The 27,068-nt window shown below is 41.4% G+C and overlaps 1 long non-coding RNA gene across 1 annotated transcript; it reads right to left on the reverse strand.

The window, feature by feature from the left end:
- Positions 1-8,036: 8,036 nt before the first annotated feature.
- Positions 8,037-14,668, reverse strand: LOC123370715. The gene is made up of 3 exons (XR_006579516.1): positions 14,354-14,668; positions 8,378-8,453; positions 8,037-8,088 (listed from the first exon to the last, which is right to left on the reverse strand). It is a non-coding gene; the product is annotated as an uncharacterized LOC123370715 (long non-coding RNA).
- Positions 14,669-27,068: the final 12,400 nt, after the last annotated feature.

Consider the following 27,068-nt stretch of genomic DNA (forward strand, 5'->3'; position numbering starts at 1 on the left):
CATAGTGGAATCCTTTGTGTGTTTTTAGCTTCCGCCACTATGAGAGAAAAGAGTTTCATTTTGTATGACTTGCAGCAAACATTGAATCCTCTTCCCGGGGTACATATGGACTATCAATGGAATAGCATTATTGTCCTACTGTGAAGCATGAAAAAATGATTTACTTAAGAAATAGAAAATGCTGGGTACTGGCAGGGGCTTGGAGTGCTGCAGTGCCTCTGCTTTCCTTAGCCACAAAGCTAGGAAACACTTTTCATTACTTTTGAACGCCCCCTCCTGGATAACACAAAAGCAGGTTGGCAAACTCAAGATTAGAGAAAGTGACAGTAATGAATAATCATTTATTAGGACTGAAATGTATGCCTATGAAGAAGGACCTCAACATAAGGTTGATGTGGGACTTGAGTGGTGAATAAGGCTTCATGCTATCCCTTTCTGCAGAGTGAATTTTACTCGGTTTGTAATTCTGTTGAAATATAGGATTAGACCTTAATTTAATGTGCAAATTTCTTCTTCTTTAAAAAGGAGGGGGGAAAGAATAATAATGTCACTGCATGGCAGCTATAGTTTTTGCCATAAAGAGAGCATCTACTAAAATAATATTGTATGACTCTACAAAAATATGAAAGAATCAAGTTCCAAAGCTTGGTATTATCAGGAAACTCCCAAGGATTAACTTTCATATTTGATCCAGTGCATGTGGGCATGATAATGCTCTTTGTATACTATTGTGGTTCAAGTCATGATTGTGATTTAATATGTACCGAGATTGGGATATAAATCTCATATATATCACATGTTTAGGGTTTAAATCAATCTCTAAATGTTAGGGATTAGGATGAGACCTCCATGCAGGGCAATTATCGCACATCTACTTGCTGTAGGGTTCTTATATCTTCCTCTAAGGCCTTGTCTACACTTGCAGAGGCATGTAGGGTAAGTATAGCTACATGGTACAGTGAAAGGCAGGCTGTGTCCACACTGTGGCATGTAGCTACATGCAGAAGTGAAAGGTTGGGGGGCAGGTGGAGACACACACTCCTTGGTTATGCAGAATATTTAACCTAGGGTTCTGGCGTGTCTGTATTCTACTCGCCTATGCAGCTTTTCTCCATCTACATTGCTATTTATACCCATGCTACCCTCTACACACCAACATAAGTGTAGACATTGGCCAGCACCACCTGATTTAGTCTCTGTTATCATAGAATCATAGAAGATTAGTGTGGATCACAGAAACCCCCGGAGAGCTGCCACCCGATGTGCCAAGACTACTTCTACCCCTGCTTTCCCTGCCAGCTCGGGACCCCAGCACCCTGTCTTGCTGAGCCACACACTTCCGTCTGTTCCAAGAATTACTTGCCCCAAAGCTGCAGGTTTACCTGAAAGCAGCTAACAGAAGTGTTCCTGTCTTTAAAACTCAGATGCCCAACTTCCAATGGAGTCTAAACCCAAATAAATCCATTTTACCCTGTATAAAGCTTATACAGAGTAAACTCATAAATTGTTCATCCTCTATAACACTGATAGAGAGAGTTGCACAGTTGTTTGCTCCCCCAGGTATTAATACATACTCTGAGTTAATAAGTAAAAAGTGATTTAATTAAATACATAAAGTAGGATTTAAGTGGTTCCAAGTAGTAACAGACAGAACAAAGTAAGTCACCAAGCAAAATAAAATAAAATGTGCAACTCTATGTCTAATCAAACTGAATACAGATAATCTCACCCTCAGAGATGCTTCAGTAAGTTTTTTCCTCAGACTGGACCCCTTCCAGGCCTGGGCACCATTCTTTCCCCTGGTACAGCTCTTGTTCCAGCTCAGGTGGTAGCTAGAGGATTCTTCATGATGGCTCCTCTCCTCACTTTGTCCTGTTCCACCCCTTTATATATCTTTTGGATAAGGCGGGAATCCCTATGATGGGGGCTAATTTTAGCTACAATGAGTCAGGAAAAAGATCTTGGAGTCATCGTGGATAGTTCTCTGAAGATGTCCACGCAGTGTGCAGAGGCGGTCAAAAAGCAAACAGAATGTTAGGAATCATTAAAAAGGGGATAGAGAATAAGACTGAGAATATAGTATTGCCCTTATATAAATCCATGGTACGCCCACATCTCGAATACTGTATACGGATGTGGTCTCCTCACCTCAAAAAAGATATTCTAGCACTAGAAAAGGTTCAGAAAAGGGCAACTAAAATGATTAGGGGTTTGAGAGGGTCCCATATGAGGAAAGATTAAAGAGGCTACGACTCTTCAGCTTGGAAAAGAGAAGACTAAGGGGGGAATATGATAGAGGTATATAAAATCATGAGTGATGTTGAGAAAGTGGATAAGGAAAAGTTATTTACTTATTCCCATAATACAAGAACTAGGGGTCACCAAATGAAATTAATAGGCAGCAGGTTTAAAACAAATAAAAGAAAGTTCTTCTTCACGCAGCGCACAGTCAACTTGTGGAACTCCTTACCTGAGGAGGTTGTGAAGGCTAGGACTATAACAATGTTTAAAAGGGAACTGGATAAAGTCATGGTGGCTAAGTCTATAAATGGCTAAGAATGGTGTCCCTAGCCTCTGTTCGTCAGAGGATGGAGATGGATAGCAGGAGAGAGATCACTTGATCATTGCCTGTTAGGTTCACTCCCTCTGGGGCACCTGGCATTGGCCACTGTCGGTAGACAGATACTGGGCTAGATGGACCTATGGTCTGGCCTGGTACAGCCGTTCTTATGTTCTTATGTTCTCGGTCCCTCTCTGGGTTTTCACCCCCTCCTTCTCAATGGAAAGACACCAGGTTAAAGATGGATTCCAGTTCAGGTGACATGATCACATGTCACTGCAAGACTTCATTGCCCACTTGCCAGCACACAGGTATACAGAAATACTTACAGGTAAACCACACCCATTTGCAGACAATTGTTCTGGTTAATGGGAGTCATCAAGGTTCCAAACCACCATTAATGGCCCACACTTTGCATAATTAAAATAGGCCCTCAGAGTTAGATTTCATATTTGTAGTTTTGGATATAAGAGTGGTACCTTTATAGAAATCGGATGATCACACTCAGTAGATTATAAGATGTGTAATGATACCTTTTGTATGAAGCATATTCCAGTTACATTATATTCACTCATTAGCATATTTTTATAAAATTATATGGACTGCAATGTCACAATTAGGGGTGGAAGGGACCTCAGGAGGTCATTTAGTCCAATCCCCTGGTCAAGGCAGGACCAACACCAACTAAATCATCCCAGCCAGGGTTTTGTCAAGCCTGACCTTAAAAACCTCTAAGGATGGAGATTCCACCACCTCCCTAGGTAACTAATTCCAGTGATTCATTACCTTCCTAGTGAAATAGTTTTTCCTAATATCCAACCAAGACCCCCCCCCAAACTGCAACTTGAGACCATTGCTACTTGTTCTGTTATCTGTCACCACTGAGAACAGCCGAGCTCAATCTTCTTTGGAACCCCCCTTCAGTAGTTGAAGGCTGCTATCAAATCCACTCTCACTCTTCTCTTCTGCAGACTAAATAAGCCCAGTTCCCTCAGCCTCTCCTCGTAAGTCATGTGCCCCAGACCCCAGATCATTTTTGTTGCCCTCCACTGGACTCTCTCCAATTTGTCCATATCCTTTCTGTAGTGGGGGGGCCAAAACTGGACGCAGTACTCCAGATGTGGCCTCACCAGTGCCGAACAGAGGGAAATAATCACTTCCTTTGATCTACTGGCAATGCTCTTACTAATGCATCCCAATATGCTGTTAGCCTTCTTGGCAACAAGGGCACACTGCTGACTCATATCCAGCTTCTCATACACTGTAATCCTCACGTCCTTTTCTGCAGAACTGCTGCTTAGCCAGTCAGTCCCCAGCCTGTAGCAGTGCATGAGATTCTTCCATCCTAAGTGCAGGACTCTGTATTTGTCCTAGTTGAATCTCATCAGATTTTTTTTGGCCCAATCCTCTAATTTGTCTAGGTCACTCTGGACCCTATTCCTGCCCTCCAGCATATCTACCTCTCCCTCCAGATTAGTGACAGGATACTACAGTTTGATCCTGTCTGGTAGTTCCTATGTTTAAATCTGCCTTTACTATTCCAAAGGTCTTTCCAGGCAGTATGCTCAGAAACTTCTTACTTGTTTCACCAATAATTCTGGGAAACCTTCATTTTTGTTTTACACTAAATATATATATAAATTGTCTAGTTTGCAGATGAGAGTCTTCCATAACTCACGATCTCTGTATTTTAGAAAGGAAAATAAAGGCATTTTAAAAATTAAACAGTTGTCAAAGTGAAGCTCCTGATTGTATGTTGCCTATGATTGTTCATATTTTCATTTTCAAATATCGGTGTATATGTAAACTGAATATTGAGATGAATATTTGCGAGGGAAGGGAGAGGGGAGAAGAGAATACATAAGTTTATAGTCAATTCTCCTCAAAACTTGAGATTCTTTCCCTTAAGCATAACTCCAAGAAATAGAAAGCGAGGAAGAGCATGGAGTCTGCCCGGTACAACAGTTTACGTGCTGGTTTTCTTTTGAATTTCAGACAGAGACAGAGATTTAATTAAACTCTTTCTAGGCTCACAAGATAAGCAATTTTTTTGAAGTAAGCTTGCTTACCTATAAGACTCTGTCCAAGCTCTTCCAAATTAATCTGCAGTCATTTTCATTAGTGTATCCTTTAATCCATTCCAACTGGTTCATTTACTATAAGGATAGATAACATCACATCTAGCTGATCTGTGATTTATCGTAAACCTCCTGGATAATCTTGGAACCTAATACAAATTAAATCAAACTGACCCAATTTTACGATTTCATACTGTTCACTAGAGTAGACTCTCTTTAAGAGAAGTTTAGTTTATGAGGAGGAGCACTCTCTGACTGTAATAAACAGAGAAGTCAGCTCTATATCTTCCTCGGCATAGATAGGCAGACACTGATGCCTAATTTAACAATTTCCAGTTACTTCTATTTTTATTTGTTTGGTTTTAGGCAGTCTGGTTTATCAGCTATGTGTAATGATCAAGCTATTCAGGGAGGCTTTGAGAGATACCACACCTTCTCATTTACCGCTGACTGAAGTCCAATAAGCTTCAAAATAGCCCAGTCAATCCAGATATCCAGCAACCTTTATGTGCACCAAAGTATAATCAAAGCTTCAGCAGTCAATGATAGTATTAGTTAGTTATAAGTAGAGCTGGGTAAATAACTAATTATTCAGTACCCTGACAGTTATAAATAGAGTTTGATTCTTGTCAAACAATCCAGAAATTCCCTGCAAAACTTAGTTACCAAGTACTTATTCACATATAAACAAAGGAAATTAGGGCCCTAGACTCATAAGTCAGCTGGAGGAGGTGGTGCCCCTTATAACTTTTAGCCCAGTGGTTAGGAGATCTCAGTTCTTTCCCACCTCTGCCCATTGTGGAGTAGGGATTTACACTTGGTTCTCCCACATTGCAGAGTGACTGAGGCAGTGGACTATAGGGTAGTCTCATGGAAGAAAGCAAGAGAGGTGATTATAGCCAAACAGTTAGGGCACTAACTTGGGTGGTAGGGGACCCAGGTTCATGTCCCTGCTCTAATGACTAATTGTTTCCTCACAGTGAAACAGCTTCAACAGGAGAATCTTTTAACCTTAACCATTGGCCTAAAATGTATAAGATCGGCATTTCTGCATCTGCCCATTTTGTAAATAGAAGGTAAGGCCAAAAAAATTATTTTCCCCCCGGAACTGTTAGCTGAATCTATGTCAATTCATTACTAGTTTCCAGTCACCTGAAACTGCATTTTTTTTGCCAAATGAAATATTCGTCTGAAAAATTTTGGCCAGTTTAGTTATAAGTCCTATCTTTAACCACCAGAGGTAGTTACTATTTTGAGTCACTGGATTTAGGTCTTTGGCCAATGCTTCTACCACAATTGTTGGTAGGAGCAGCATTAACAAGGTGAGTTTAAACTGGGGTTAAATACTACCAGATGCTTACCAGCTAACTATTTTTAGATGATGCTGTAAAATTGTGACTGCATTGTGCTGCAGACAAATGTATGTTGGATTTAGAGTGTGTATTTTCTGTGTTTGCATGCATATGAGTTTGTAGGTTCACAAACTGCCTTCTGGATGGATAGGGATTCAAATGGTAAATATACAGGCTGTTGATAAATTTGAAATTAAAGATAATAATAAAGAAAAAAGATGCTTACCTTACAGTACGTTAAATACCCACAACTGTCCCATGTCAGCCGATTCAGACTTGTGGGGCTCAGGCTGCAAAATTACAGTGTAGATGTCTGGGCTTGGGCTGGTGTCTGGATTCTGGGACTCTTCTCTCTCCAGTCCAAACCCGAACATCTATGCCAAAATTTTACAGACTCGCAGCCCAAGCTGCAGGTGTTTAATTGCAGTGTAGACATAGATTAAGGGCCTGTACACACTACCACTTAAGTCAGTAAAATGTATGTTGGTCGGTGAATAAGCCACCTCCTTGAGCAACGTCAATTACACTGACCTAAGTACTGGTGTTGACAGTGCTATGTCGGGGGGAGAGCTTCACTTGCCGACATAGCTACCATCGCTCGTGGAGATGGTTTGATAGCACAGTCAGTCCAGATATCTAACAGCCTTTATGTACACCAAAATATAGTGAAAACTACACTATAGCAGTACCATGTAGCACTTCTAGTATAGATTAGCCCTTAGTGTATAGATTAGTGAAGATCATTCTATTTAACCTATTTGCTTTGTTATTCCACTGCTGAACGTTTTGACTGTGAAATGATAATATCAGAGGTGAAAGTAAGCCGGTCCGGCGTACCGGCAAGAGCCAGTATGCCGTGCCGGACCGCATCGACTTCCACGGCGGGGATTGAAAGGGCTCTGGGCTGCCCGTGGCTGTGGGCAGCCCAGAGCCCTTTGAATTCCAGCCGGGGCTGAGATTTAAAGGGTTCAGAGCTCCCCACCGCTGCGGGCAGCCCAGAGCTTGTTGAATCCCTGCTGCCGCTGGGATTTAAAGGGCTCAGAGCTCTCTGCGGCTGCAGGCAGCCCAGAGCCCTTTAAATCCCAGCCACAGCTCTGGCGGCCGGGCTGGGGCCAGGATTTAAAGGGCTCCGGGCTTCCCTCAGTGGCAGGAGCTCTCGGCCCTTTAAATCCCTGCCCCAGCCCCGCAAAGCTCGGGGTTCCCCCTGGCGGCCAGAGCCCCGGGCCCTTTAATTTGCCACAGAGCCCCGGGGGGGTCCCAGCCACCTCTGCAGCTGGGAGCCCCTGGTTGACTTAAAGGTTCTGGGTCTCCCAGCCACAGCTGGGTCCCCAGGGCCTTTAAATCTTGAGAGGCCATGCCTCTTCTGGATGAGGCCACACCCCCCTCAGGCAGTACCGGTAAGCCCTGTAAATTACTTTCATCCCTGGATAATATGTTTGCTTTCCATAGGGTGAATCAATGCAGTTTAGGACAGTGATACCCTGGCTTTCAGCCTGTATGGATTTTATAAGGCTCTAAATCTGCCAGTCAGGAGGTAGGACAGAAAGGTAACAACTGCTAGTTAAATCAAATTGCTTCCACTAAATTGGACAAATTTGGTTAGCCCTGATGCACCCTGGCCCAGGTCCATGTCAGCAAGGACAACTGCTGAAGCAGACTAAATTCATGGGTGAACAAAACATACTCGAAGGATGCCATAGCACGTGTTGACTAAGAAAGCATTTTTATGTGAGCAAATGGATGTCGCTTAGACTTGGCATACAGACATGGCTAGAAACAAGGACTTGAATACTCAGTATAATAGACAGATACAGAGTTTTCCATGCTTTAGTAAATAAGAAACATCTTTATTCAGCTACTTCTGAATTTTAAACTGATACCTACACATTGTTAAATCTACACATTGAAAATCTATTTTTGGAAGATGGAATATACAGTGTCAGGTATGTTGTTCATAGAAGAATATGGTAGCTATATATGGCCCTTTTCATTGTGAACAAACAGTAATTACTGCATTTATTAGTAAACAGTACAATCTTACCATTATACATAGACTACATATAAAGGATCACATCATTTGACACTGAAATGCAGCCACCTGTAGTGTGAGACAAAAGCAAACAAAAGCACACAAAAATACTTTAGGACAGAAAATGGAGTAAAATAAAATACTGCATTTAAATGACCCTGCAGGGTGAATTTAAGTAGGCAGAGTTTAATGATGCCAACCACAGTATGATTACGACATTGAGGAGTACACATCTGCTTCTGCAAAAAGGGCTATACGATTTTTAATGATCATCTTTTATAATACATATGAAATCTTGTAATAAAGATTCTGAAAGAAATCTTTCCTGAACTTCCTCTTCTGGTATTCAAATACTCACCCCTCCCACAAACCTTGTCAAGCTAATCATCAAAAGCAAGTTCCCTTCAGACCAGGAACAGACCAGACACTAGATCCTGCAATAAAAATAGAAGAAAAACCTGCAGTCACATCTCCATTACTGTGATGATGAATATCACCCCAGAATACACCTTTCAAGATCCATGGGTCTTACGTATGCCTATCACAATACGGAGTACCTCATCCAGTGCATCAAATGCCCTAACAACAACTATGTAGGTGAAACTGGACAGTCATTATGCTCTTGAATGAACCCATGCAGAACAAATGATAAAAAGCAAAAAACACTCCATTACCCACAGGTGAACACATTTCACAACATAATCACTCCATAATCTGTCCTCTCAGTCTCCATCCTAGAAGGAAATCTGCACATCTTCAAAGGATGACCCTGGGAGCTTAAATTCACAACTCTGCTAGACACCAAAAAAAAATATAAAAAATCAAGGATTCACTAGAGACATTGGTTTTGTGTCTTCTTACAACAATCTGTAACCCACTAAATCTCCTTTGTCCTATAACATCTGAGGTGTTAATTGCCCACTTCACTTCGAATGGTTATTTACAATGTGCTAACTTCTTATGCTCAACAATCTGTTCCACAGTGTACTTAGCTGTGACACTCTGATTACCTTGCCTAGATCTCAAGAAGAGCTCTGTGGCGCTCAAAAGCTTGTCTCTTTGACTAACAGAAGTTGGTTCAATAAAAAAATATTACCTCACCACCTTGTCTATCTTATAGTAGATATAGTTGTGATTATTGCTTTTCACTGGCTAAGAACTGTACAGATACTATTATGTCACCCTGTCTCTAACAAGTATCTAAGGCTTTGTTACACTAGTACTTTTCTCTACAAAACTTTTGTCGATCAGGGTTGTGAAAAAACACACTCCTGACCAATATAAATTTCACTCACAAAAGTGCCGGCGTGAACAGGGTTATGTCAGTGGGAGATGCTCTCCCATTGACATAGCTACTGCCACTCATTGTGGGTGGGTTAACTATGCCTGCGGGAAAGTTCTCCCACCGGCAAAGAGCAGCTACACAGGAGACCTTACAGTGGTGCAGCTGCAGCTGTACAGCTGTGACACTGTAAGGCCCATATTGTAGACATTGCCTAATATTAATAAATAAATAAATAAATACAGGTTTGGTTATCCCTTTTATGAATCCACCCAGAAGTCAAAACAACCCCCAAACCAACAAAACAAACCACATCCACACACACACACTTACTCTTCTGTAGAGATATTTTCATAGTAAAAATGAGTGCTAATCAGAAAACTGCTATAAATCAAATATATATAGTAATGAGAAGACTTGACAAATTTAACTCTAGTTAGTATTTCAAAGTTTGAAACAGATCTTCAGAAGTTCCTCAATACCTTCACTAAAAGTATTTAAAAAGAATCTAAATAGTCTTTACCTTTTGCCCTCTGCTCTAACAGTGAAGGTTCTGATATTTGTCACTGGCAAGGCACAAAAATATTGTTTCTTCTCTGAGATCAGCGATCCAGAAGTGTCTGCTAGGTCCTGGTTACAGGACTAAGGAAAAACCATGGGTGATTGAGTCTCAAGACTTGAAACTGAACTTTAATCATTCTTTATGGCTGAAATTATAACATGTCATGTAGATTGGGGAGAATACACTCAGTCATTCTGATCCTTGCATCTGGATAAATATTTGGCAGCAATGTGCAGAAAAGCAGAGTTGTTCCAAAACAATGAAAAATAAAATGAGTCTGGGAAACAAGAAAGTGAACTAGAAATGCTATCAAATGATGGAGATTATGATCTGGTAGATACAATAGCAGTTTGATGCAATTATTCTCCTAACTGGAATGTTAAAAATAGATGGATTGTATCTGTGTATGACATACTGAAAGTTGAGACATTTTAAACTGCCGCTATCCATCAAAAGTGTTTACTGTTTGATAAAAATGTGATGGAAAAATGCATCTGCTATAGACCACCAATAAAGGAGGAGAGTGAGGGGAAAAAATCCTGGATGAATTTAAAAAGTATTTCAAGATGCATGAAGATGTACCCAGGGGAAATTTCTCTGTACTTTTGGGGTAACAAGGAGACCCAAATATTCATAGCCAAGGAGGGTCTTCAGTTATTTAGAAGATAACTTTGTACTTGATTCAGCAATGAACTAAGTGCCCTTAAGTACTTTGTTGTATCAGCAAAAAGAATAGGAGTACTTGTGGCACCTTAGAGCCTAACAAATTTATTGTAGCATAAGCTTTCGTGGGCTACAGCTCACTTCATCGGATGCATGTAGTGGAAAATATAGACGGAAGATATCTATCTATCTATATCTATATCTATATCTATATTATATCTATCTATATATATATACACACACACACACACACACACACACACACACACACACAGAGGGAACATGAAACAATGAGAGTTACCATACGCATTATAAGGAGAGTGATCAGTTAAGGTGAACTGTTGTCAGCAGGAGAGAAAAATAACTGTTTGTAGTGGTAATGAAAATGGCCCATTTCCAGCACTTGACAAGGAGATATAAGGAACTGTGTGTGAGGGGGCGGGGGGAGATAAGCATGGAGAAATAGTTTTACTTTGTGTAATGGCCCATCCACTCCCAGTCTTTATTCAAACCTACTTTAATGGTGTCCAATTTGCGAATTAATTCCAATTCAGCAGTCTCTCCTTGGAGTCGTTTTTGAATTTTTTTTGTTGTAATATTGTGACTTTTAGGTCTGTAATCGAGTGGCCAGGGAGGTTGAAGTGTTCTCCAACTGGTTTTTGAATGTTATAATTCTTGACGTCTGATTTGTGTCCATTTATTCTTTTACGTATCAGGGTTTTAAGGCAAGAAAGCAGAGAAGCCAACAAGAACAGGAGCCATGCTGAATTGATTTCCTACTGATAGGAAAGAACTGCTTTTGAATATGAGAATAATAGGGTAGCTTAGAAACAAGGTCCAGGAGCTATTAGAATTCATCATAAGACAGGATGAGTTTAAAGACAACAAAATCCAACCCTGTGCAGAGAGCCATCAAATGGTATATGTATTGTTTAAATCATGTTAAAGAAATTTAGAGATACCCCAATTCTCAATTTGAGAGTAAGTAACAGATAGATCAAATAAATAATTCAAAGGCACTTAGAGCATGTCTACACCAGAAACCCTACAGCAGCACAGCTGCAGTGATGCAGCTACACCACTGCAGTGCCTCTCGTAAAGAAGCTCTATGCAGACAGCTCTCCTGTCAGCATAATAAAACCACTTCCATGAGAGGTGGTAGCTTTGTCGGCAGGAAAAGCTCCCAGGGGGGTGATTTATTCACATCCCTGAGCGACATGAATTATGCAGACACAAACTGTAATGTAGACATAGACATAGTCTTGGAGAAATAAGAAACAAGGTCAAGAAAGAAAATAAGATTCAACCTGAAAAAGTGAGAGCTAATGCAGACACAGAAAAATAATCCAGAGTAAGAACTTTCCATAGGAAGGAGAAAAATCATCGACTAATTATAGCTGACAGCAAACTTCACATGTGTTTGTAACGTGGTATGAAAGGATAGAAAAAAAAAGAAACATATGTGGACTGCATATGCAGAGGCATCATGCCACGGAATTGGGATGCAACAATCGCTGTCTATGTGATCTCACCCAGAATACTCTATTCCATTCTGAGTAACAGTAAATATAGAGAAAAAGGAAGGAGTTCAGAGAAGATCAACAACATTTTTCATTGGACTGGAGGGATTGATTTAAAAAGGAGAGATTGACTTAAAAGGAAAGACAGTACTTATGTAGCCGTTGGTTAGTCAAGCTATGTCTAAAACTCTCTGAAATAGTTTATCAATATTTGAAGTGTGAAAATACGAAGGATAGAGAGGAAATTCTTATGGTGATAATAAAAAGAGTAACCAGAAGCAACAGAATGAAATCTAGACAAGGAAAACTTAGGCTGATTACCAGGAAAAATGTCCCTACAATGATATGTACTACCCTGCTAAATGGTCATCCAAAGAAAGTGTGGGAGCCCATTTTGGGGGGATATTTGAAAATTGGAAAATTGCAGGGATTTGGAACAAATGATTTTGCAGTTCTTTTCCATCTCTTACCAGTACTTCTGTCAGACTATGAACTTGAAGTCAAAAAAAGGTTCTTGGTCCTGTTGAATGTTTCTACAAATCCCTTCAAGCCTATTGCTCCTGAGAACTCTACATTCAAAGGGTCACTATCTTGCTGGTGTGGCCAGTGTCCATCCTGCCCACAAGTCCATTGGGCAACCCTTGAGGGGGGGTAGATGGAATTACCCTGAAAATTGCCGGGGAGAAAGAAAAAAGCCTTTTATCCACCACTCTCTTTGATTCCGCATACTATCGAAGCCTGAAGAACCAAAGGAGCTGCACCTGTTTCTGGTAGCTAGAAGAACAAAGGGTGGGCTGCTTAAAGAAATCTAAGAATATGTATGTTATATCCTTGGGGGCAGTCGGTTTAGGAAGAAATCACTTGAGGCCAGACAGCAGACAGCTAACAAAACCACCATTTTATTTACAGACTCAGAGAGCTCACCCAGCCGGCTGAAGCTGGCTGAGCTATCCCCTAATAATCTAACTCAGTTACCATAGGAACCAAAAACCATGACAACCAAATACACAACATATTCCTCCCCCCCTAATAAGAACATCCCCTAAATAAAACACACACTAGACTAAAGAAGGAGGGTAGACTGCCTCCATTCCCGGCTAAACCCTGGGGATTATTTTGCCCCATAACCATGGGTTCGCCCTAGCTAAAGATCCAGCCGATGAGGAGGCCTTCTGTCTCTAGGTGGATTACGGCGAACTTCTGGTGTTGTTGCACCCGAAAGTACCATAGGCTCAGGGTCCGCAGCACGAACGGGTGAGGAGGTGGTATCAGCTCGTGCTGGGCAAAGGGGCATCTCAGCCGCCGGCAATAATGGAGGAGGACAGTCAGGAATAGGTGATTCGTGATTCGGTGTCTCACCAGAAGAGGTGAAGTCAGACCCCTCAATTGCAGATGTGTCCTGAGGACACATGACCTGACAACAGCTGATCTACATGTCGCCGCCAGGTAAGATTCTCTGCAGTCCGGACTGTGTAGGAAGCAGGTCCTGTTTGAGTGATGACTGTGGCCGGGACCCATTTAGCTCTGGAAGTATAATTCCGAGCCAAAACTGGCTGTCCCGGGCTAAAGGTTCGGTCTTTTGCTCTGGGTGCCCGTCTGATGACTTGATATTGCTGCTGATGTTGCACAGTTTGTCTGGGTTCAGAAGGTTTCAGCAGATCAAAGCAAGTGCGCAGCTGTTGTCCCATCATTGGCTGGCTGAGCTATCCCCTAATAATCTAACTCAGTTACCATAGGAACCAAAAACCATGACAACCAAATACACAACAATTTAGGTCTGGAGACTATAGATGGTCTGTGTCCCTGGGGAGAAGAATGTGAGTAATCCTGTTGTATCCAGGAGAGCTCAAAGAAGAGCTTGCTTGCTATCAGCTCCCTGAAAAAACTAAGGTTCAGTTTGCATAATCCACACAAACCAGACCCAGCAAGGTTTGCCTAGCACTGGTGCCAAAGCTGCAAAAATGAAAAATAATGGGAAAAAACTATTAGGAAACCTTATCTGGATCTCATAAAAATATGATTTAAGTCTGGAAAAAAACATTCAGGATGATTACTTTTAAATCCTAAAGCATTTATCCAGCTCTGCGAGCAATACTTGACAAACACCATATGGCATGTACTGCATATCAATAATAGCTACAGAAACTTGAAATCTTTCCTAAGAAGGGATGTATTTTTGTTTTTGTTTCTCCCCTCTATTCCCCCCGTGCACACGCAGCCCCAACCCCAACCCCAACCCCAGCACACCACTGCATGTATAGTGGAATATCAGATATTTACAGTGACTGTTTCAGGCTTTCTACCCACCTGTACCTACAGCTGCTGGAATACTAGGTACCATCGGCAACTTCTGTAAATATGAGCATATCTTACTCATTGCAGGATACAGTCATCCAGCAGTGAAGAAGCCTATACCCACACTACGATCTGGCAGATAAACAAACCTTGATACCTCAGGCTAAGGAACAGCACAGCACAAAGATGATAGCATTTGCTTTTCTTTATGCTGATGAGGGTAATGAGATCTTCACTAACAAACCTTTCTAAACTTGTTTGTCTAAAGACTGGTGCAAAAAAAAAAAAATCTCAGGAGAATAAGCCAATAAACATCAACAGTTCCACTGCCACTCACCATTCATAATGCTCAGAATGTTTCTTGGTAAGTTCTCTGTTACCTGGACAACTGCTTATGCCCTGACAGTCCTTTAGCAGATGCCTTAACAGATATTTGAAAATCCACAGAGAATAAGAATATTCAATAAAAAAGAGAAACATCATTTTTCTACATAAAATTTCTGAAAAACATTAGTACCTGGTGTTTGAAGCCATTCCTACAGATTTAGTATAAGCTTTAGAGGGCACCAAAATGAAATCACAAGATATTACTTCTAAGAAGCCCGTCTCCACACCTACAGTTGAAACATAAATGTATTATATAAAATACATTGCATTCTCCCTACTTAAAATACTATACCAATTCCAAATAATTTTATAATATTTGGTTTAAATAACCAACATTAACAGAACATTATATTTGCATGGTGTTTAAAAGTCGAGAAATGACAGTTTAGGTTTCATGTACAACCTTAGTGCTACCTCGTTTTGTGTGTATAATACCATCATTTATTTTATAATCAACTACATGAATTGAATTATTTGCAATCCTTTTTCCTAAATAATAAAATATAATATGTTATCTAAGCCTTAAATAGGGTTGCTGATGTTTATTCTGCTATCAGTGAATGGGAGCTATTGAGAGCTCAGCACTTTTGAGAAGGAGATTACTTATTTAAGTGCTTCAATATGGATTTCAGGTCCTAACTTTAGCCCTCCTCCCCACCCATTTCGAAAATCCTATCCATAATGTAGAATACTTATCCATGACTACATGAATAATGTGAGTTAAAGACCACATGGAGCAACCAATATGTAATGAAATATTGTTTTCTATATTTTTGCAACATTGTGATGTTAATTTGCCAATTAAATAAATAAAAAACCCTATTCTGTCTCCTTTGTTTTTGTTATTTTTCACTTTTCTCTTTTCACTCCATTTTCTTTTTCCTCTGCTATATAATATGGTGGCTCTTTTTCTGTCCTCTTTAGCACATATTTTCCAGTCTACTTTCTTTGATTTTTACCCCATTTTCTATTTGTCTCCATTCATCTCTTTCTAATGCCTCTCTTCATCTATTTTGTATTGTTTACTCCCATCCCCCAAGTTTTCTTTCAGTGATTCCCTACTGCACTTCAATCTTTCTTGTCTTCTCTAGCATAGTTCCCCATTAGTCTCAGAAGCACTGATGTAGGAAAGGGAAAGAAGATCCAGTGCTGCAGTGCTGTCATTTCATACTCACACATAGGTAATACAACAATAAGACAAAAAGAACAAGAGTACTTGTGGCACCTTAGAGACTAACACATTTATTTGAGCATAGCCCATGAAAGCTTATGCTCAAATAAATTTGTTAGTCTCTAAGGTGTCACAAGTACTCTTGTTCTTTTTGCAGATACAGACTAACACGGCTGCTACTCTGACCTAACAATAAGACAAAGTTTCATACAGTACAATCACTCATTGATTTTTGTGCTTGAAAAATGTGTTAAAGATTTTAAGTGCCAATAGACTTAGAGAAACCGTCTGCAAAATGGACCAAAAAAAGTTATTCTATGTGGTTCCACATCAGAGGTGATAAGGGAGGGAAGGGTCACAGATAAAAAGTTGTATTATTATCTCTATCTTGTTAAATAGAGATAGACCTATTAGTAGGTGCCTTTATTAACTTGTCTCCAAGATCCTGCTATTCGGGAAGGAGTTAGGGGATGTTATTTGGTAAGTATATGTGTGTTGCTTGAGTCTGATATTCATAGTAGACTCATATACCTGATTCCAGCAGCTACTCAAAGTGTCAGTAACCATAACACTTGAAGAATTTATTTTAATCACAATTTTTAAAGTTTAAAATACAAACGTAATTACTGAACACTGAAGTGTTTTTCCATTCTTGGTTTATATGTTCTTGTATTTCCAATATAGATGTTTTAGAGTTCATATGAAGCGTGAATTATGTGCACCATTAAGCTGAGCACATCAGCATTAAAAACATTCACACATCTGTAAAATACTATGGATTGGTTAATCCAGAGATTTGCAATCCATAACAAAATTGGAGATTGAAAAGGCATTTGCAGTGAACAAGTTAGTAAATCATTATAAATTAGTCCTTGGAAGTTTTGTTTTTAATAGTCTGTCCTATTTGGGGGCTTTTAAAGTCAGCAGGGCCGCCCGGGGGGGGCAAGTGGGGCAATTTGCCCCAGGCCCCGGGCCCCGCAGGGGCCCCCACGAGAGTTTTTTGGGGCCCCTGGAGCAGGGTCCTTCACTCGCTCCGGGGGCCCCGAAAAACTCTTGCGGGGCTTGGGCCCCCGGAGCTTCTTCGCTCCCGGTCTTTGATAGCCGGGGGGTCCTTCCTCTCCGGGATAGAAGGACCCCCCTGCCGCCGAATTACCGCCGAAGCAGGACCCGCCGCCGGAGTGCAGCCGGGTCTTCGGCTGTAATTCGGCATCGGGGGGGGTCTTTCCGTTCCGGGACCTGCCGCCGAAGTGCCCCGAAGACCCGCGGTGAGGGCTGCACTTCGGCGGCGGGTCCCGCTTTGGCGGTAATTCAGTGGAGGGGGGGTCCCCGCCGTGGGTCTTTGGGGCACTTTGGCGGCGGATCCCGGAACGGAAGGTCCCCCTGCCCCCGACTTACCACCGAAGCGGGGGCCCCCGCCGCCAAAGACCCCGGAATCCTCTGGGCAGCCCTGAAAGTCAGTCCTAAAGTTCTGATTTTAAAGGAGTCACAATCAACATGGGTTTATAGAAAATAAAAGCTATCAAACTATCAGTTCTATGGCCTGTGTTGAAATCTTTCTTTGATGAGATTACAAGTTTTGTAGACAAAGTTTTGATGTAATATACTTAGAATTCTGTAAGGTGTTTGACTTAGGACAGCATGATATTTTGATTAAAAAACTAGAAAGATGTTAGATTAACAAGGCATATAGTCAATGGATTAAAAACTGGCTAACTGATAGGTTTGTAAATAGGGAATCATCATCAGGCAATGGTGATTACAGTGGGGTCCCACAGGGATTGGTTCTTGGCCCTACACTATTAGGCATTTTTACCAATGACCTAGAAGAAAACAAAATCATCTCTGGTAAAGTTGGCAGATGACAAAAATTGGGAAAGCAGTAAATAATGAAGAGGGTAGGTCACTGATTGAGAAAGATCTGGATTGCTTGGTACACTGGATCGAAGCAAACACTATGTGTTTTAATATGGATAAATGTAAACATGTTAATTTAGGAACAAAGAATGTTGGTCTTACTTACAGGATGGGGAAGCGGTGACTCTGAAAAAGATTTGGAGGTCATGGCGGGTCATCAGTTGAATACGAGTTCTCAATATGATGTGGCCAGGAGAGCTAATATGATCCTGGGATGCATAAACAGAAGATTCTTGAGAAGGAGTAGAGGTTATTTTAACTATATATTGGACACTGCTGCAACCTTGCTGGAATACTGTGTCCAGTTTTTGAGTCCACAGTTTGAGAAGGATGCTGATAAATTGGAGAGAGTTCAGAGAAGAGCCACAAGTACAATTAAAGGATTAGAAAACGTGTTTTATAATAATAGACTTAAAGAGGTCTATCTATTTAACTTAAAGAAAAGGTTAAGGGTGGTTTGATTATAGTTTAAATAGGGAACAAATATTTAATAATGGACTCTTCAATCTAGCATAGAAAATAATACCACCACCCAATGGCCGGAAGTTGAAGGTAGAAAAATTCTGAATGGAAATAAAGTATAAATTTTTGACAGTGAGGGTAATGAACAATAGGAACCATTTACCAAGGATCGTGGTAGTGTCCTCCATCACTGACTATTTTTAAATCAAGATTTGATATTTTTCTAAAAGATCTGCCCTAGGAATTATTTTGAGGAAGTTCTATGGCCTGTGTTAAACAGGAAGTTATACTAGATGATCACAATGATCCCTTCAAGCCTTAGAATCTATGAATCTATAAAAGAATTCACAGCTAACAGGACCTAGAATTAAACATATAGGATTTGTGGATGGCATTTTTAATGGAGATCCCTCTTCTCTGGAATTTACTTTCCCTGTTTACCTGAGACGGTCCAAGTCAGTTGACACACAGATCTCAGTGTGTGTCCCATCTCTTTGCTTAAGCATTCAGTTGATGGGGAGGTTTGAAGGGAGAGTTCCTTTTCCATTCCCCTATTAAAATTAGAAGGAAAAAAATCTATATAAACTTAATACATGCATCATTGTACATGAGCTTTGAGATATGTCATAAATGGAATATATTTTTATATTGTACTCATTGATATACTCATTGATAACTTTGTAGGAAAAAAAAACAAATGCAAGAGTGGCCCTTTTAAAAATCTGGACCATTATACATTAATAGCTGCTGTGTCATGCTGACCCTTGAGGACAACATCTTCATGACATTTGGAGGAGGACCAGTTGGAAGTATTGTAACCTTTTAGGGGAAACAACAACAAACATAAAAAACATGCAATGTCAGAAAAAAAACAACGTTATTTTTTGAAAATCAAATGAAAAAGATGCTTGCTAGAGTTATGATGGCTGACAGCACTGGCTCTGTGAATGAAATTTTTAAGAATTGTATTGCACAAACTGTATAACTATACTTCATAAGCATGCAATTGTTCTGGATATTTCCATAAATTAAGCTGCCAGTTTTAAATCTTTTTTTTTTTTTCAAAATAAGGACATCTTACAACACTGAATATCAGTTATAATCTCTTTTTCTGTCTTTTTTCTTTTTTTACTATGAACAGTGCATAAAATTAATAAGTGAATATCTACAGTACTTTTATGTAAAGCCAACCCATCCTGGTGCACCCTGAGATGCCTGGAATTGAAATTATCTGAAACTTAACACCTTCTTTCTGTATAATTTCTTTCAAGGTACAAGGTCATCCTGACACTAACAATCTACTTTACAAGAGAGAGGATTTTAAAGAGGCAATTTGCATATTTTCTGATTTACCTCTGAGTTAGAGGTTTTCTATTCTGAGTAATTTAGAAGGAAGTTGTATCTATTTAAAAAGTAGAAGTTTCCCTTTATACTACTTTTCAAGTATACATATTTTCAAGCATTTTATTAGAGTGTACATTTTAGCAGATGAAGTATAGATTTGCAGGGAAAGGCATAAACATGAATGAGTATCAGACCATAAAAGTATAAGCAGGGACTTTGAGCTCCATATATGTTAATTGAATGGGCTGAACCCAATAAGCAATCACTATAAGCTTCCTATAAAGACACTTGTGCTCACCTAAGTGACCCTATGCACACTCCAGGCATTGCCTAAGCATGATAACAATCTATAAATCCCAAAAATCAAGTAAGCCATAAAAGCCTAAAATTGGATCCACTGAGACAGATTAGGAGCACAGAAGCCCACTCCCATGACAATGGACCTGGGAAACAAGACCAAGCCTTACTTATCTTTCTCAGATGTGCAGACATACAAGAGAAACATATGGTCTCACATTCACCCAGACACACAGTCAGTAAGGGTATGTCTACACAACAAACAAAAACCCATAGCTGGGTCCTGGGGCTCAGGCTAGAGTGGTATTTGGTTGCTGTGTAGACTTCCAGGCTCGGGCTTTGGGATCCTTCTACCCTACACTGTAGTCCGTGCCCCACAAGCCCAAGTCTGGTAGCATAGGTCAGTGGCAGGTTTTTCTTTGCTGTATTAACATACTCTGTGAGAATGTCCACATCAAGAGGACACTAAGAGATAATAACACCTGTAAAATGGCATGGGGCTGTGTCATAAATAAACAGATCAGGGTTAAGGTCCCTTTTTACCTGTAAAGGGTTAACATGTAGTACCTGGTGACCACCTGACCAGAGGACCAATCAGAGACGAGATAATTTCAAATCTCTGTGGAGGGAAGCTTTTGTCTGTGTTTTCTTTGTTTGTCTCGAGAACTCTTTTTGGATCTAAGAGAGGACAGTCATGTCTCCAAGTTCTGGTGGAGTAGTTTATACTAATTAATATTGATTATTAATTAGAAATTCGAATTAGTATTTTGATTTGATTTCTATATTTGCAATTGTGTGTTTGCTAAAGGAAATGCTTTATTCCTGTTTGCTGATATTGCTTTTACTGAGAAAAGGGGGAGGGGGAATTCTCTCCAGAGATTGATAAGCTTAGACCCTGTATTGTTCTATCTTGAATTACAGAGACAAGTTACTTTCTTTTTATTCTTTAATAAATTCTTTTCTATTAAGGACTTGTTTGGTCTTTCCTTGGGTGGATTCTCAGGGAAAGAGAAGGGGGAGGTATCCCTCTGTAGTTAGATCCCGGTATCTCTCCTAGGAAAAGGGAGGGGGGAGGAAGCAGGGGGAATGGTTTGTTTCTCCTGGGTGTAAGAACTCCATGGATTTGGGGCTCTTGGAATCCCCTAGGATTTTGGGGAAGGACTGTGTCTCAATCCACATTTCCTGATTGAGTGGTGGCAGCTTACTAGATCTAAACTAGGATTTTAGTTTAGAGGGAAACCAAGTCGGGTCCCCATCTTTGAACCCACAAGCTCAAAGTGGGGGTGACACCCTAGGACATGGTGGGCAGCGAGAAGGAAACCTACCCTAAGGGTTAGGGTGGGGGGAGAATACATGCGGGTCCCCATCTTTGAACCCAAAAGCTCAAAGTGGGGGTGAGACCCTAGGACTGTTGTGTATTTGGTTGTCATGGTTTTGTTGCTATGGCAACTGAGTTAGATTATTATGGGTTAGCTCAACCGGTTTCAACCGGCTGAGAAGCTCTCTGTATATATGTAAATAAAATGGAGGTTTTGGTTAGCTGCCTGCTCTCTGGCCTCAAGTGATTGCTTCCTACACCGGCTGCCCCAAGGATATAACACTGGCGACGAGGGTGAGACTCCGGTGCTGCTCCAGTAACAGAAGGAAGTAAAAGTTAAGGTAAAGAACAAACAAACAAAAAAGCTGCTTGTTTACACTGACTGTGAAAGTGAAACTAAAAATCATGGCTACTCTGACCAGGCCCCTGGAGCCTTTTGATGAGAATACAGAGCAGTGGCATGTGTATACTGAGCGTTTTTGAGCTTTTTGGTATTGCAAATGACATTACAGAAGCGAAGAAGGTGCCAATATTCTTTAAACTGCTGTAGGGGCTAAAACCTACTCTCTGCTACGCAAGCTTACTACCACCCTGTTAAGCCTGAGACTAAATCTTACAGTGACATTGTGGAAATCCTGGGGTCTCATTTCTCCCCAAAACCACTGGTAATTGCTGAAAGATATAGGTTCCACAAAAGAGACCAAAAGGAAGATGAAACAGTTGTACAAATTTGTAGCCATTTTAAAAAAGCTAGCAGAACAACACTGTGAATTTAAAGAGATGTTACATGATGCCCTGCGTGACAGGTTAGTGTGTGGCCTGTACAGTGAAGCTATACGGAAGCGCCTACTGACAGGAGGCTCAGCTTACCCTTACAGAAGGCTGTTGATATTGCTGTCTCCATGGAACTGGCTACAAGGGAGGCACAATACATCAGTGCACCCCCTAGGGTGCAAAAAGTGTCACAAGAACCGACCCACAAAACTGTGCAGAGTCAAGAATGTTACCGCTGTGGTAAGACGGGTCACCAGGCATCAGAATGCTGGTGTAAGGACCCTGGTGTGTTGACACTGTGGCAAAAAGGGACACATTGAGTGTGCCTGTAAACAAAAGAAAAAAAGAGGCCTGTGGTCTGGCCGACAAAAAGAGGAACCCTGCATACCCTAGAGCAGGGACACAGGATGATCAAGGTGACACCTCATCGCAAGAGGAAGTGGCACTGCATGTTTTGTCTTTGGCAATGGGCTCACATGATACTGGGTAACCCCGTTTTATTGGATGGCAAACGTATACGCATGGAACTGGACACCGGTGCAGCCGTCTCACTGATCTCCGAGACTGTGTATAAAGAAAAGCTACAGCATCTTCCGCTTAAGGCAACAAAAACTGTTCTGAAGACGTATACGGGAGAAGCTGTGCCTATGCTGGGCACTATTGATGTTAAGGTGGAGCTCAATGGACAGGTGGCTAAATTGCCACTGTTTGTGGTGTGAGAGGTAACTACCCAGCCTTAATGGGTAGGTCTTGGCTTGGGAAAGATTCAACTGAACTGGGCAGAAGTGCACCGGAATGACTAAAGAAGAAACCAGTCTAACCCGTATACTAAGGAGGAAACATGCTGCTGTTTTTGGAGATGATTTGGGAAGTATGAAGGGAATCACTGTGACATTGAACATTAAACCTGGCAGTCCACCAAAATATCTGAAAGCCCGAAACTGTGCCATATGCCATCAGGCCAAAAGTTGAAAGCAGACCTGGAGCGCCTGGTCACCAATGGAGTCCTAATACCAGTTACCCATAGCTCATGGGCCACTCCTATCGTTCCAATCGTGAAGAAAGATGGCTCTCTCCGGATTTGCGGTGATTTTAAGGTCACTGTCAACCCAGTGTTGTGTGCAGAGCAATTCCCGCTTCCCCGCATCGATGACCTCTTCGCAGGCCTGGCTGGGGGACAAAAGTTCAGTAAGATTGATCTGAGTCAAGCATATTTTACAGATGCACGTCGATGAAAAGTCCCAAGAGCTGTTGACTATTGTGACTCATAAGGGGCTTTATCGATACTGTCGTCTACCCTTCGGAATAACATCTGCTCCCGCCCTGTTCCAGAGAGCTTTGGTCCAGATCTTGTGTGGCTTGTCAGGAGTTCAGTGCTATCTGGATGATATCCTGGTCACTGGAAGAAATGAAGAGGATCACTTAAAGGAATTTAGAGGCTACCCCTACAAAGACTGGAAGAGTATGGCCTACGAGTTCGCAAAGACAAGTGTGAATTCTTCAAGCCCTCTGTTGAATATTTGGACATATCATTGATTCTGCAGGTCTTCATAAGGCCCCTGCAAAAGTTAAAGCTATTGTGGAGGCTCCCCCACCTCGAAATGTAAGCCAGCTGCGCTCGTTTCTAGGACTCCTGAACTATTATGGAAAGTTTCATCTCACAGTTAGCCACACTGCTAAAGCCACTTCATGAGCTCCTTGGGCAGAACAAGGCCTGGAAGTGGACTGAAGCCTGTGATGTTGCGTTTAACAACAAAAATAGGTTAAGGATGCATTGCTAAATTCTGAAGTTCTAACGCACTTTGATCCATCCTTACCACTGCAATTGGCCTGCGATGCTCCCCTTATGGAGTGGGAGCAGTCGTGTCACATATTATGCCTTCAAGGAGAAGAGAGACCTATTGCTTTTGCTTCACGCACTCTAAGCAAAAGCAGAAACTAACTATGCCCAAATCGAACGTGAGGCATTAGGAATTGTTTTTTTGGAATTCGGAAGTTTCATCAGTACCTGTTTGGTTTTAAATTTACTCTTCTCTCTGAACATCGACCTATGACATCATTTTTGGACCTTACACAGGCATTCCCACCATTAGCTGCTAGTCGTATGCAACGTTGGGCATTGTTACTTTCAGCACACACATATGAAATCAAAATATCGGAAAATCCACTCTACACGGCAATGCAGAATGGCCTCTCAAAGGTTGCCTTTGCCGGTCAAACACCAAGATAGTGCCCAAAAGAAAATCTTCTACTTTGAACAGGTAGAGAATACACCCATCACTGCTACTCAGATAAAGAAGGCAACTCGCGTTGACCCCAGTATTTGTCCCACGTTATGGACCTGGTGATGCATGGAACATCTCGACAAACCTCTCCGTTCTCATCCGACCTTGTTCCCTACATGTCCAAGCGGACGGAGTTATCGGTCCAATCCTGGTTGTTTGTTGTTGTGGGGAGACGTGTCAATTATTCCACCACCACAGAGATCACAGATGTTAGAACAGCTACATTCCGGTCACACTGTGGAAATAGTGCGCATGAAGGAAATTGCACGAAGCTATTTTTGGTGGCCTGGACTGGACAGCGCTATTGAAGAGAAAGGCAAACGCTTGTATGTCATGTCAGGGTGTGAGGAATGCACCCCAGTGGGCACCCTTACACCCATGGGACTGGCCTGAAAAACCCGTGGCAAACGTATTCACGTTGACTTTGCTGGCCCCCTTGAAGGAAGCATGTTCTTGGTGGCAATAGATGCCCATTCTAAATGGCCAGAAGTCTCTATAATGCAGTCCACTTCTGCAGAGAGTACTATCCAAAAACTACGAGGACTCTTTAGTCGTTTTGGTCTGCCAGAACAACTTGTGAGCGACAACGGACCGTAGTTCGTTTCTCAGGAGTTTCAAAATTTTATGAAAGCAAATGGGATACACCACATCACGTCAGCACCATATCATCCGTCCACCAACGGATTAGCTGAAAGATTTGTGCAGACAATGAAAAACGCTTTGAAATCAGCAAGGGGGACAACACTCCATTCAAAAGCGTCTGGATACCTTTTTACTTTCCTACAGAAACACACCTCATGCTACGACCCACGCATCTCCGGCCTTTCTAATGATGGGACGACAGCTGCGCACTTGCTTTGATCTGCTGAAACCTTCTGAACCCCGACAAATTGTGCAACATCAGCAGCAATATCAAGTCATCAGACGGGCACCCAGAGCAAAAGACCGAACCTTTAGCCCGGGACAGCCAGTTTTGGCTCGGAATTATACTTCCAGAGCTAAATGGGTTCCGGCCACAGTCATCACTCAAACAGGACCTGTTTCCTACACAGTCCGGACTGCAGAGAATCTTACCTGGCGGCGACATGTAGATCAGCTGTTGCCAGGTCATGCCAGTCCTCAGGATCCATCTGCAGTTGAGGGGGTCTGACTTCACCTCTTCTGGTGAGGGATCGAATCACGAGTCACCTGTTTCTGACTGTTCTCCTCCATTACTGTTGCCGGCGGCTGAGATACCCCTTTGCCCAGCACGAGCTGATACCACCTCCTCACCTGTTCGTGCTGCGGACCCTTGGAGCCCCTAGTGCTTTCGGGTGCAATAACACCAGTAAGTTCGCCGTAATCCACCTAGAGACAGAAGGCCTCCTCATCGGCTGGATCTTTACCTAGCGCGAACCCACGGTTATTGGGGCAAAATAATCCCCAGGGTTTAGCCGGGAATGGAGGCAGTCTACCCTCCTTCTCTAGTCTAGTGTGTGTTTTTATTTAGGGCGACATTCTTATTAGGGGGGGAGGAATATGTTGTGTATTTGGTTGTCATGGTTTTGTTGCTATGGCAACTGAGTTAGATTATTATGGGTTAGCTCAACCGGTTTCAACCGGCTGAGAAGCTCTCTGTATATATGTAAATAAAATGGAGGTTTTGGTTAGCTGCCTGCTCTCTGGCCTCAAGTGATTGCTTCCTACACCGGCTGCCCCAAGGATATAACAAGGACATGGTGGCAGCGAAAAGGAAACCTACCCTAAGGGTTAGGGTGGGGGGAAGGATACATGCGGGTCCCCATCTTTGAACCCAAAAGCTCAAAGTGGGGGTGAGACCCTAGGACAGGCTGGTTATGACTAGAACTGGTTGAAAATTAAAAAAAAAAAAATTCTGTCAGGACTGGAGTTTTGTGAAAACATGCCAATTTTGACAAAATTTCCATTGGATCTTGGCAGGAATTGAGAGAGACACTACTGCAATGCTGGAATAGGCTGGTGGATAAGGAACTAGCCAAGGAGGTAGGAGACCAGGTTCAAGTGCCTGCTCTAAATCTCTTTTTAAAAAAGTCTTTTTCGTTGTTGTTGTTCCAATGTGAAACAAAAACATATTTCAAACCCAAGACATTTTTCATGAAATGGAATTGTTGTTTTCCAGCCATCCCTACCTATAATGCAACACAACATTATGATAACACCTAGAGGCTTTAAAATTGAGGGAACGAATGGAAATGGTGGTCTGTAAGCCTATTGACACTAACAGGGTGAACCACTAAAGCATCCCCTTCACAAAAATGTCAAAATTGTTTTCTATTGCTGCCCTGTAATTTAGACAGCATAAAGGTAAGCAGTGTAAAGTTTCTCTTACTTCTATATGTACAGAAATAATTGTGTGGCACTATCAGACTGCAAAGTAAAGAGAGAAAAAAACTACCTTCACTTGTCATTCTCAGAATATTAGTTTATTGCAAAGAAAATAAATGGGCACTGAATAACAATATTTAGAGTTTGGAATATTTATGTAGTTTTGATACTATGGTGGTAGATGCCTTCTAAATGCTGGTAGATTCCATTCAATTAGAGATACAAATATTACATCTCTTATTGCTAAATACTAAATCATGTAAAATTATAAATTGCTTTGCACCCTCCAAAATGAATCTGGGAGAAAAAAATAATTTACCGTTGACACCACACTATAAATGAAGTGTGAAAGATGTTTAAAGTACAGTGAAAGCGGAGTGACAGATATATTTTTTTCTAAGGCAGATTCTTTTATGGTTTTATATATTTAAT

The sequence above is a fragment of the Mauremys mutica genome, chromosome 5, assembly GCF_020497125.1.
Source record: "Mauremys mutica isolate MM-2020 ecotype Southern chromosome 5, ASM2049712v1, whole genome shotgun sequence".
Classification (NCBI taxonomy): domain Eukaryota; kingdom Metazoa; phylum Chordata; order Testudines; family Geoemydidae; genus Mauremys; species Mauremys mutica.